This window comes from Podarcis liolepis, assembly GCF_965112155.1.
Source record: "Podarcis liolepis genome assembly, chromosome: 12".
Lineage (NCBI taxonomy): Eukaryota > Metazoa > Chordata > Lepidosauria > Squamata > Lacertidae > Podarcis > Podarcis liolepis.
Genome location: NC_139563.1, coordinates 29949130 through 29960755, shown reverse-complemented (window position 1 = coordinate 29960755; position 11626 = coordinate 29949130).

Below are 11626 nucleotides of genomic sequence, written 5' to 3'. Positions count from 1 at the left end.
GGACAGCCCCATGGATGCCATGCTTTCCACGAAGTCCCGAGCGGCCCCTTGTAAGGTCGTGTCGGCATGGATGTTAAAATCCCCTAGGACAACCAAGCTAGGTGTCTCCAGGAGAACATCCGCCACGACCTGAAGCAGCTCGGGCAGGGAATCCTTGGTGCAGCGGGGAGATCGGTACACCAAAAGGAATCCTGTACTGCCCCTATTGCCCAACTTCCAGAACATGCACTCAGAAAACTGGGTCTTCCCAATAGGACGCCTGGTGCAAACTAATGACTTCCTAAAAATCACTGCAACCCCCCCTCCCTGCCCACATGACCTGGGTTGCTGTGCGTAAGAGAAACCTGGTGGACAAGCAGCGGCAAGGACAGGCCCATCTGCTTCATCCAACCAAGTCTCTGTTACACATGCCAGGTCAAGTCCTCCATCCACGATCACGTCATGGATGGCAGTGGTCTTATGAATCATTGACCTGGCATTGCACAGCAGCACCTTCAGGTCATGTGGGTATCCCTTGCTGATTCTAGTATCCATCCAGTCAGGACCAGACCCGGAGGCAGGAATAGTCCTCAGACAACGACTAAACCTGCCTCCTCTGTAATGACATGGTCTGGTCTTAGCGTAACTCCTCCTCCTACCCGTGATCACTGAGATCAGGGAGTCTTCCTGGGCAGCAGGCAGCAAGCCGCACACAGTCCTTATGAGGCCCCAGGCCCCGCCCCAGGCCAGATGGTAAGTGGCAAGAGCAGGGCCCTCAAGCACTCACTCAGGGAGTCTTCCTGGGCAGCAGGCAGCAAGCCACACACAGTCCTTATGAGGCCCCAGGCCCCGCCCCAGGCCAGATGGTAAGTGGCAAGAGCAGGGCCCTCAAGCACTCACTCAGGGAGTCTTCAGTCATTTCAGTCATTCTCCCCTCACACTGTAGAAACAACGTGGAGAGTCCTGAACCAATGCCTTCTAGCTCCACCACCATCATTGCATCCCAGGAAAGAAGGAGCCTTGTAGTTGAAGAACCCTTGCTGCTGTTACTATGACTGACTGTTAGTAGAGGCTTTGGGCTCAATTCTAATGGATTGAAGATGAAGCAGTTTGGGTTGTAAACAATGCTGTCAATCTACTAGCACCCATGTGCTAGCAGACATCCAACACAAGAGATCTGCAGGTGGACCCAAGAGCTTAAGACAGAAATATACAAATTGTACAAGCTGTTCACTGATAGAACCTCTTGGGATCAGCTTCCCCAAGACAACATTTGAAGTTTTTTCTCTCCCTTACACATCAAGGGGTATACGAATTTTATGAAATGACATAAAATAAATGTGCAGGTGGAACAAGTTCCCCACTAACTTGCTTTCAATTAGCACTACATTGCATACAAACCTTTGAAGTTCATTCATAAGACGCTGAGTTTGTTCCTAGTGGAAGCTGGAGAATACCTGTGAATATTGTTTTTTACTCTCCCTCTGTAGAGAACACAGCGTGTGAGTAGCTTCAGATATTACAACACGTTGTGGTGGGAAAAACAGAAAAGCAAAATCACTTAGTGTCTCCTGTGTAGTGCACCACACAAAAACGGGTAGGAGAAGCAGTACATAACTCTTTGAATATTAAAATAAACTGTTATAAGACTGGGGATGCTAGACTGTGAGCAGTGCCAGATTTATGTATAAGCTAAACAAGCTATAGCTTAGGGCCCCACTCTCTTGGGCCCCCCCCCCAAAAAAATAGAGGAAAAACAACTGGATGTACATTTCCAAAATATAAGATAAAAACAAATAAAATAAAATAAAACCTATATACAGCAACAGTGTTTTGTGTTGTGTAAGCCTCTATGTGTTATGTGCAAATGGCTGTAGATACCTATTAGGTCCATACATTACCATATAGCATATATTCAACAACAAAAACAGCAACAATTTGTTGTTGACAAAGGAATGCTGGACATATAAAGGGCCCCATTACCTTCAGTAGCTTAGGGCCTCATCAAATCTAAATCCGGCCCTGTCTGTGAGTTTAGACTAATGAGACACAGACTGCTTGACTCTCTCAGGACTGAGCTACATTAGCAAAGAAAAAGTGTTTTAAATATGTTATAACAGTGTGACACCAGATGGCGTTGCGGAGTTCTGTCTTTCGGCAATGTGATTTCCCATTATGAGGTTTACAACGTGTTTTCCTGAAACGTTCTTTGATGTGTCTAGATCCAGCCTCAGTGTAATGAATCCAAAGCTAGGGTTTTGGGGGCTTCTCTGAAAACCTAATGGAGAAGCAAGATCTGTTGGAGTGTCAATGCTGTGAGCCCTTCCATCCTATCCTCAGGTTGTATATATATTTAAATAAAACCATATATCCTAAAAACACCACAGGCTCCACTGACCTTCATTTCAAGGAAACTCAACCCGGGGTTAGTGTTGTAACCCATGGAGTCTCCCACTGACCAGAGATTGGGGTGGCAATATGATGAAATTCAAGTGGCTTGCACATCTGCTTTTTGAAAAGCGTTGTAAAGTTGAAAACTAAGGAATCTTTCCTGCGCAAGATTTATCATCTACATGAGTCTGAAAACATGGGGCAGGATGAGAGAGGTCATGGATTTGCACTAAAGATGAATTCAAATCAAATGGCAGAACAGGAGATAACCGAGTGCTATCAGGTAGTTATATAAGCAGCTTGTTAGAGCTCCTGAGAAGTGACTTGGAGTGGGGATTGGCTTGACAAAGAGAGAGTTGTTGGCCTCTGTCTGTCTCAGGAGAATAGTGTGCCTTCGGGGGTAAAGTAAACTGTTGGAGAGCTACAGACCCTTGCTGTGGTGGTAAAGGTAAAGGGACCCCTGACCATTAGGTCCAGTCGTGACCGACTCTGGGGTTGCGGCGCTCATCTCGCTTTATTGGCAGAGGGAGCCGGCGTACAGCTTTCGGGTCATGTGGCCAGTATGACTAAGCTGCTTTTGGCGAACCAAAGCAGCACACGGAAACTCCATTTACCTTCCCGCAGGAGCGGTACCTATTTATCTACTTGCACTTTGACGTGCTTTCGAACTGCTAGGTTGGCAGGAGCAGGGGCCGAACAACGGGAGCTCACCCCGTCGCGGGGATTCGAACCACCGACCTTCTGATCGGCAAGTCCTAGGCTCTGTGGTTTAACCCACAGCGCCACCCGCATCCCTTGCTGTGGTGGTAGAGACTTTTTTTCTTGTAGGTGGAGCAGATGAGTGAGTACAATTTTGCTGCTACAGCTGCACCATGGTGTTTATTTTCTCTACACTCCTCCCAGTGGTCATTCTTCCCCTGGTCACTTCTGCGGACACACAACCTGACTGTCTGTCTCCTAAACAGTGGGGTTAATGTTGCCAGTCTTCATGTCACATTTGCAGACATCTTTGTAATGCAGAGTTGGTCTGCCAACAGGCCAAGCGCTTGAAGCCAACTCCCCGCTGAGACAGAAGTGTGAACATGTGGGGAATGTGGGCTTGGGAGAGCACATCTTTGTTTCAGACCCTGTCCTACCATGTGGTGTCTAATATCTTCCTGACACAGCGCACATGGAAGGCATTGCTCATGGTGGGTGTAAGTTGCCCACGACTCACTTCCATAAAGCAGTGTGCTCAACATGCAAGTCTGGTAGACCTTAATCTAAGAGAGAGGTGACTGGGAGTGGCTGCTGAGACCATATAACGCTGGTCCTGAAAGACCTACATTGGCTCCCAGTACGTTTCTGAGCACAATTCAAAGTGTTGGTGCTGACCTTTAAAGCCCTAAACCAGGGGTCAGCAACCTAAGGCCCATGGGTCACAAGTGGCCCATGGGGGTCATTTAACCGGCTCATGGACCCCTGCCGTCTGCTCAGGGACCCCCACAGCCCTCTCGGTTGGCTCCCGTGCACTGCACTAAACCAGCATGGAGCAGAGCGGGGACCACCTTCTGTGACGCTGGCCGGCTTCCCATTGGCTACAGGAAGCTCCTGCAGCCAATGGGAAGCTGTGCATGCCTCTTTTGAGCCAGATGGTACGCCAGAAATAGCACTCCAGCCCACCGTGGCGTCTGCAGGACCGTGAACCGGCCCAAGCCGCAAAAACTTTGCTGACCCCTATCCTAAACGGCCTCAACCCAGTATACCTGAAGGAGCATTTCCACCAACATCATTCTGCCAAGACTGAGCCTGGGACTTTCTGCATGTAAAATATGTACTGCTGCTGAACTATATCCCTTCCCTCCACCGTCTCACAGTGCATGGCTGATTGGATGTCATAGTAGATTTTGCTAACCGAGGTCTCATCCTCTCTGCCTGCTGAAGGATTTGTTTAGCAGCTCAGAAATCATAGAGGTGGATTTGGGAGACCTTAGAATTACAATTCTAAAATCAATGAGCTGCTGTTGTCAAATTAAGTGCCACACAGGGGATATTGTGATGTGGGAGAACTTGGAAAAAGGCCATCCTTACATGCATGTTGTGGTGGTCCAGGCTTGGGTTAGTTGTACCATATGCTTTCCCCTGAATGTATGAATTGGCTCGATGTCGACCTGCCTGGGAAACATTTCTTCAGTAAGTTGAAAATGGGCAGTTACTGTTCTGATTTATTTTATACAGTATTTCTCCTGTTCAGTTCCTTTTTAAAAAAAATGGCATAAGAGAAGTGTGTTTCAACCAACAGGCATCATTAGCCACATGTTCATTCCAGGATCAAACAGATCTCATAATTCCTTGTTAAATTCATCATTTTCCATTAGACAAGCAATTGTGACTGGTAGAGGTAATAGTTACAGTGTGTTACACAATTAACACAGTGTGAAATGAACTGCAATGTGTTTTGTAAAGATGATTTTCTGTGCAAAGAGAAAAGCTGGAAGCCAAAAAAAGAAAAAAAGGAAAGGAAAAGGAGAGGAAGGACTACCGTCATAAGTAATCTGTAGGAAAGCTAGCAACACTTTTATCAATGGGCAGTATATTCCTTTGCTGACTGTCTGTTCTGATCCTATTAAAAACAGAGACATTGTCAAATACACAATAAGCAAGCTCCTGACTTGATTAGGCTTACCCTCCCCCCAAAAAGAAATCATTTCATTTTGTTTAAAATCATTGCAGTTGTCTAGACAAACCCACGGGATGGGTGAATTTGTAGCTATTATGTTGATTTCGACTCCCCAAGCACATCTAGAAATTTAGCAGCGGTGGTTGCAGAAGGATGGAGAAGGGAATAGACGAGATGTTTAATCTCAGTCGAGTGAAAGCCGAAAATAAGAATGACAGCTTCGCAAAAATCTCAGCAAAATCATGAGCGAGCAGTTTACTGCGTTTTCTACATGATATGTGCCAAATTGCCCAAGTATAACTCAAGCACGCAGTGAACCATAACTGTCCAGCAGTTCATAGATATAGGAGTTGCTTATCCATTCATGCAGCTTCTGTCTGTCATCGTAAATAAAGATAGCATGTCTGATAGCAGGTATATGATTTCTCTCTCTCTCTCTCAAAGTATAGTATAGCATATTTGAGTACTCTTGGGCTAAAGCAGAGGTGCTAGGATAGGGCAGGAAATGGCATACACTTCACTTTCTATATCCCTTCATAGCCTAGAAAATGTATTTGAAGTCACCAGATGGCGCTATTTGAGACCACGCTGGTCTGTTGCACTAAATGACTAAATAAGTTGTTGAAATGAATGTGTATTGTCAGCTGCAAGGTTGCTCTTATTAATTGCTAAGCACATCACCAATATCTCTCAAATGAAAAAACAACAACATACAGCTTGCATCAGCAGATTAATTCATACCGAAGGTCTGGATTTGAGTTTCGTTCCTAAGAATGATATTGAAATCAGATGCATTTGATTCAAAATAAATGCTATTATTATTATTTATTAAATTTCTATACCACCCTTCATCCAAAGATCACAGGGCAGTTTACAATATAACAACACAAAAATGCATACCATAATAACAATCAAAATAACCCCCACAGTTTAAAAGGCCATACAGTGGTACCTTGGCTTACAGATGCTTCAGGTTACAGACTCTGCTAACTCAGGAATAGCATCTTAGGTTAAGAACTTTGCTTCAGGATGAGAACAGAAATTGTACTCTGGAGGCAGCGGGAGCCCCCATTAGCTAAAGTGATGCTTCAGGTTAAGAACTGTTTCAGGTTAAGAACGGACCTCTGGAATGAATTAAGTTCTTAACCCGAGGTACCACTGTAGATTGTTTAATTAGCCAAAGGCCTGAAAGAAGAGGAATGGGGTTTTGTTTTTTTTTGCTGATGCCTGAATAGGGGACAAAGGCACCAGGCAAGCCTGCCTGGGGAGAGCATTCCACAAGTAGGGAGCCACCACAGAAAAGGCCCACTTTGGTGTTGCCACCCTCCAGACCTCTCACGGAGGAGGCACACTAATAAGGGTTTTGTGAACCACCTTCAGATCTTACGATGAAGGGCAGTATATAAATCAATACAATACAGTGGTACCTCGGGTTACATACGCTTCAGGTTACAGACTCCGCTAACTCAGAAATATTACATCAGGTTAAGAACTTTGCTTCAGGATGAGAACAGAAAATCGTGCTCTGGTGGCGTGGCGGCAGCAGGAGGCCCCATTAGCTAAAGTGGTACCTCAGGTTAAGAACAGTTTCAGGTTAAGAACGGACCTCCAGAACGAATTAAGTACTTAACCCGAGGTACCACTGTACAATACAATACAATACAATACAATACAATACAATACAATACAATAGGCCTTAGAATATGATTGCAGGGTCGAAGTCAGTTCATATGCATATCAGGGTGTTTTTTTCAGCTGGAACTTGCCAGAACTCAGTTCAGACACCTCTCAGGTGGGCACTATTGCCATTATAAGAAAACAAGGGAGGTGTTCATAGTGAGTTCTGGCACCTCTTTTTCTAGAAAATAGCACTGGAGATAATAAATAAATATCTAGTTCACTTAAAAGGAGCAGTGAAGTGTCTTGTAAGTTGGGCTTTTGTCAAAAAGTTGGACCCCTATCAGCTCAACAAAGACCAAGCTGTCCAATCCATACCAGAGAGCAAATGCAGTGAAAAATTTAATAGGCACAGGTGCTTCAGACATGAGCCAAACCACAGGCTATTGAAGGAAACCAAAGTAAAACAAAAAACAAGCTAAGTGAAAATTAGTGTCACCAACCAAACAACTGCACATAGGAAATGCCTTCAAACAGCAAGATGTCCTATAGGTAAGTCATGGTATTGGTTACCTTTGTGGTCTTGAAACATTGTATTGTTAAAGTTCACTTAATTATCACCTCTTGAGCAGTGCCAGATTTATGTATGTATTTATGATTTATGTATAGGCTAAGTAGGCTGAAGCCTGGGGCCTCTAAATCTAGGGGGGTTCGCCAGCCCTCCCGCTCCCAAGCGGGTAGTCTCCCCTCTCCCAAAATTGCAAACCCAAGACTTCATGCGAGGGCAGGATAAACTTGGGCCTCTAAATCTAGGGGGGCTCACCAGCCCTCCCCTCTCCCAAAATTGCAAACCCAAGACTTCATGCAAGGGCAGGGCAACTCAGGCCTCTAAATCTAGGGGGCTTCACCAGCCTGCCCTCTCCCCAGTGCTGCTGCAAGGAATCATACAACAAAAAGCAAACTAAAAATGCTTTTGCAGTTCATCAAAACTGTCCAGCAATATCAAGTTATAGGAAAACTGGTGCTATTAACAGTAATCCCTCTAGTTGGTTAACTGGTTCAGCAACTTCCATTCACATGACGTGTGATGCTAATCATTTTCCCCAAGAGTTAAATGATAACTAATGAGAGGCAGCTACAGTTGCAATGGCAACAAAATATCTGTGAAAGGAAGAGGAGCAGGTTTGCTCAAATGTGTTGCAGGTAGAAATACTGTTTGTAATGAAGTGAGAGCAGTAGTTTACTTGCTCGAAATAACAAATAAGAAAATTTTGAGAATTTAAATTCTAGATTAAAATTGATTACTAGAGTGCTGGTATTGAATAGTAGAGTGCCTGGTATCTGGTGGGCAATCTCATCCTTTAGTTCCACACTGTGACTGCAGACCAAAGCACTAGTCAGGAGAGCTACGAGATTCAGGTGAGGGTCATATGCCTTGTCAATCCCAGCAGGTATATAAGAGGACGACCCGGCCTGCCCAGGCCTCCAGCCTGCCCTGCCCATGATCTACGCATTGGATTGACCTTTGCTGAGCTTTTTGGGGGGAGGGAGAGCCAAAGATAAGGATCACACGATCAGTCAGGGACACCCCACAATCAACATACCTGCTCTAGACAAAGAATGGGGAATCTGTGGCTCTCTAGCTGTTGCTCCAGCTCCCATCATACCTGACCATGGGCTATGCTGGCTGAGGCTGATGGGAGCTGGAGTCCAGCATCTTGAGGGCCACAGGTTCCCCATCTCTGGTCTAGACCCACTTGTGGTGAATGGATTCAGCCTCCCAAATCTAACGCATATTCAGCCCTCTGTGAGTTGGGTGAGGGTTCTCCTTAGCTGGATTCTGAAAGGTGTGACACAGAAACCTCCTTTCAACACAATAACTAATGTTGTGAAGAAACAGCATCTTGTACTGTATTGCATACCATATTGGAGGCCAAAAGAGCCTGTGGAACAAGATAGGTTAGATCAGAAATGAGGAACCCCTTTGAACACCTTCCGTGCAACTTTCTAGTGGGGGTGGTTGTCATGTCCCAGTGGTGGGTGGGGGCCAGAGTCAAGAGTGGGCAGAGCAACAGGTGTAAATATTACCTTTGCACAATAGGCTAGGTGCTACTACACACATCTCTCTCTATCCCCTGTCCAGGTAAGCGAATGAAATTATCAAAGGACACATTCTTGCCAAGAAAAAGTATTCAAGGAGGGTGTGAAGTGTAGCCACTTCACAGGGGTGGGGCATAGGAGAGTCCTGAAGGTCAATGAGAGAGGAGTGGAGGGCTGCATGCCTGAGGTTCCCAACTCTTTGATTAGAGGTTTAGCTTACTTGAAAAACATCAGGGTAGCAAGTAAATCACACACATATTAGGGCCAGCCTGCCAATGAGGTGGGTTAAGCAGCTGCCTTGGACCATAGAAGCTGAAGAGGTGTTGCCCCCATGGGTGCCCTGCATACACCACTGTTCTTTTGCCTCCACTTGCATCCTCCTGTGACTGCTTTTCATAACAAAAAGTCGGGAGCATCTTACACATGTCTGCTGTAAGTTTATCTACTACTTAAACAGCTTGCCTTCCTGGGGGCAGAGCGAGAGAGAGAGAGATGGGGTTGTATGCAATGCTGCATTTGTGAAAGGATCATTCCCTGCCCCGTGCACGCCCAGCCCAGAAAAAAACTTCTGGAAGGAAGTATGTGGGGTGCAGACTGCAGTGAGAAAATGGGCAGAGGCTGTGTGTGATATCAGGAACTCTCACAGTAATAAACACTTGGGCAAAGCTTTTGAATTTATATTCAGTGGGTTCGCTTTTTCCTTTTGGAAGTAAATCATTATTTCTCTTTTAATGATCATCACACGGAGAAGGATTTTGCTAAGGGACTTGGGTGACAAAACAGCTTTTCAGCCGTATATTCTATTTCTGTCTTTCTAACATAGATCTCTATCTCTCATAAATATGAACAAAAAGGTGCTATTTGGAATGCCAAGGCAAGTATGTTCATAATAAACAATCATCTATTTGAAGAAAGGTATCTAGGGGAAAGAGTTTCACAGTGCAGCAATAAATATGTATAATTTTTTTTTTTTGTTCTTAGGACCAGCTGTAAAGCGTGCATATTATTTAAAGCCTCATGACCTGATATATTAGCCACCATCTCTGTGTATGTCTCCAGCATATTCCCACAGTCCCACGTGTGAATTTCGCATATCAGGTGCACCAAAGTGTGTTCCATGAGGGACAACAAGGTACATAAACAATATTCTATAATTTGAAAGAATAATGATAGAGTAAAAAGGGTTTATTTTTAAATGGTTGCATTTATTCCCTATTTTGGCTCATCCAAAGCTCATTGCCATGAAACAGCTCATGAGCATTTAAAGAAAGGTAGCATATTTTTACTTAATAGCAGTCACAAACCCAATGATGTTACAGCTGTACATTCTGTATCTATTGAATGACAGTTCACTTATTTGACATTTCCCACCACTACCATGTCTATTGGATAAGAGCTATCCCACTGGTCCATTAATGCATAACATTGCCAGGGGATGTTGGAAATGCAGTGTTGCCATTGATGAAAAGATGGAGCACCAGCCAATCATGGGTGTAGAGGGGATGCAGGCTGGGCAACAAACCAGCCCCTGGGCTCTCTGCATTGCTACCATCTTTCCTAAGTACCTGTCTTATTAAATCTTTCTGGGACAAGCCATTCTGCTTTATCCAGGGAGGGTGGGTACACATTTAGGCTGCAATCCCATGCACACCTAGAAATAAAGCCCATTGAATTCAGTGGGAGATAGGTCTGAGCAGACATGCATCTAGGATTATTACACTGTTGATGTATCTGACTTTTTTGCCTAGATAACTCATAGACATATCACAGGTATGTTTCTTGCCAACATACCCACAAACAAAGACTCACAACACAGAATAGGGAGAAAATGTTATATATATATTAAAAATATAACACAGAGGATCTGAAAAATAAATTCAATCAATAAAGTCAATCAAATTATAGTCCAGGCAGGAATTTCCCTATAGCAAGAGGAAAGATTCCTCCCCCCACCCCCAGGTCATATCTAAAGGCAGCTTCATAACAAAGGATTGAGAACAACTCTCTCCTTGCTTTGCATATGTGACTTGACAAGCACAATGTGACCCTGCCAGTCTGGGATTCACACAATCATGTGTGCCAAGCCTGAGACCCACCCCCTGAACCCCTCAAGCCAAGTTGGACTGGCAAACCCAAAGAGTGCCCTTAACTCAATAATGCCTCAGGTGTATTATTATTATTATTATCATCATCATCATCATCATCATCATCATTAAAATTTATATACTGCCCTTCATCCAAAGATCACAGGGCAGGTTACAATATAAAAACACAAAGATACATACCATAATAACAAACAAAAACAATACCCTCTCTCCCCAAGTTTAAAAGGCCATAGATTGTTTAATTAGCCAAAGGCCTGGGAGAAGAGGAATGTTTTTGCCTAAAGATTTATAATGAGAGTGCCAGGCAAGCCTTCCTGGAGAGAGCATTCCACAAGCGAGGTACCACTACAGAAAAGGGTTCTTCTTGCGTTGCTGCCCTCCAGTCCTCTCATGGAAGAGGCACACGGAGAAGGGCCTCAGATGAGCATCATGGGGTCTGAGTTAGGTTCATATGGGGAGAGATGGTCCTTGAGGTATGGCGCCGTCCAGATGTTGTTGGTTCTAACCCCCATCAGCCTGCATAACAGCAAGGATGATGGGAGCTGTCCTCCAACAACATCTGGAGGGTGCCTTGTTGGCTACCTGTGATCTAACCATTGAGTGCAGGGATGGGGAACCTATGGCCCTCCAAATGTTCCTGAACTACAATGACCAGCTGATGTAGTGGTTGTTAAATCGGTGCTACTCAAGATCTGTATGTTCCAGCTGTGTGATTCATTGAAAGTTACCAGAGTCTTGCTGCCACTCATAAACAATCCAAGTGTAGGAGGGCATG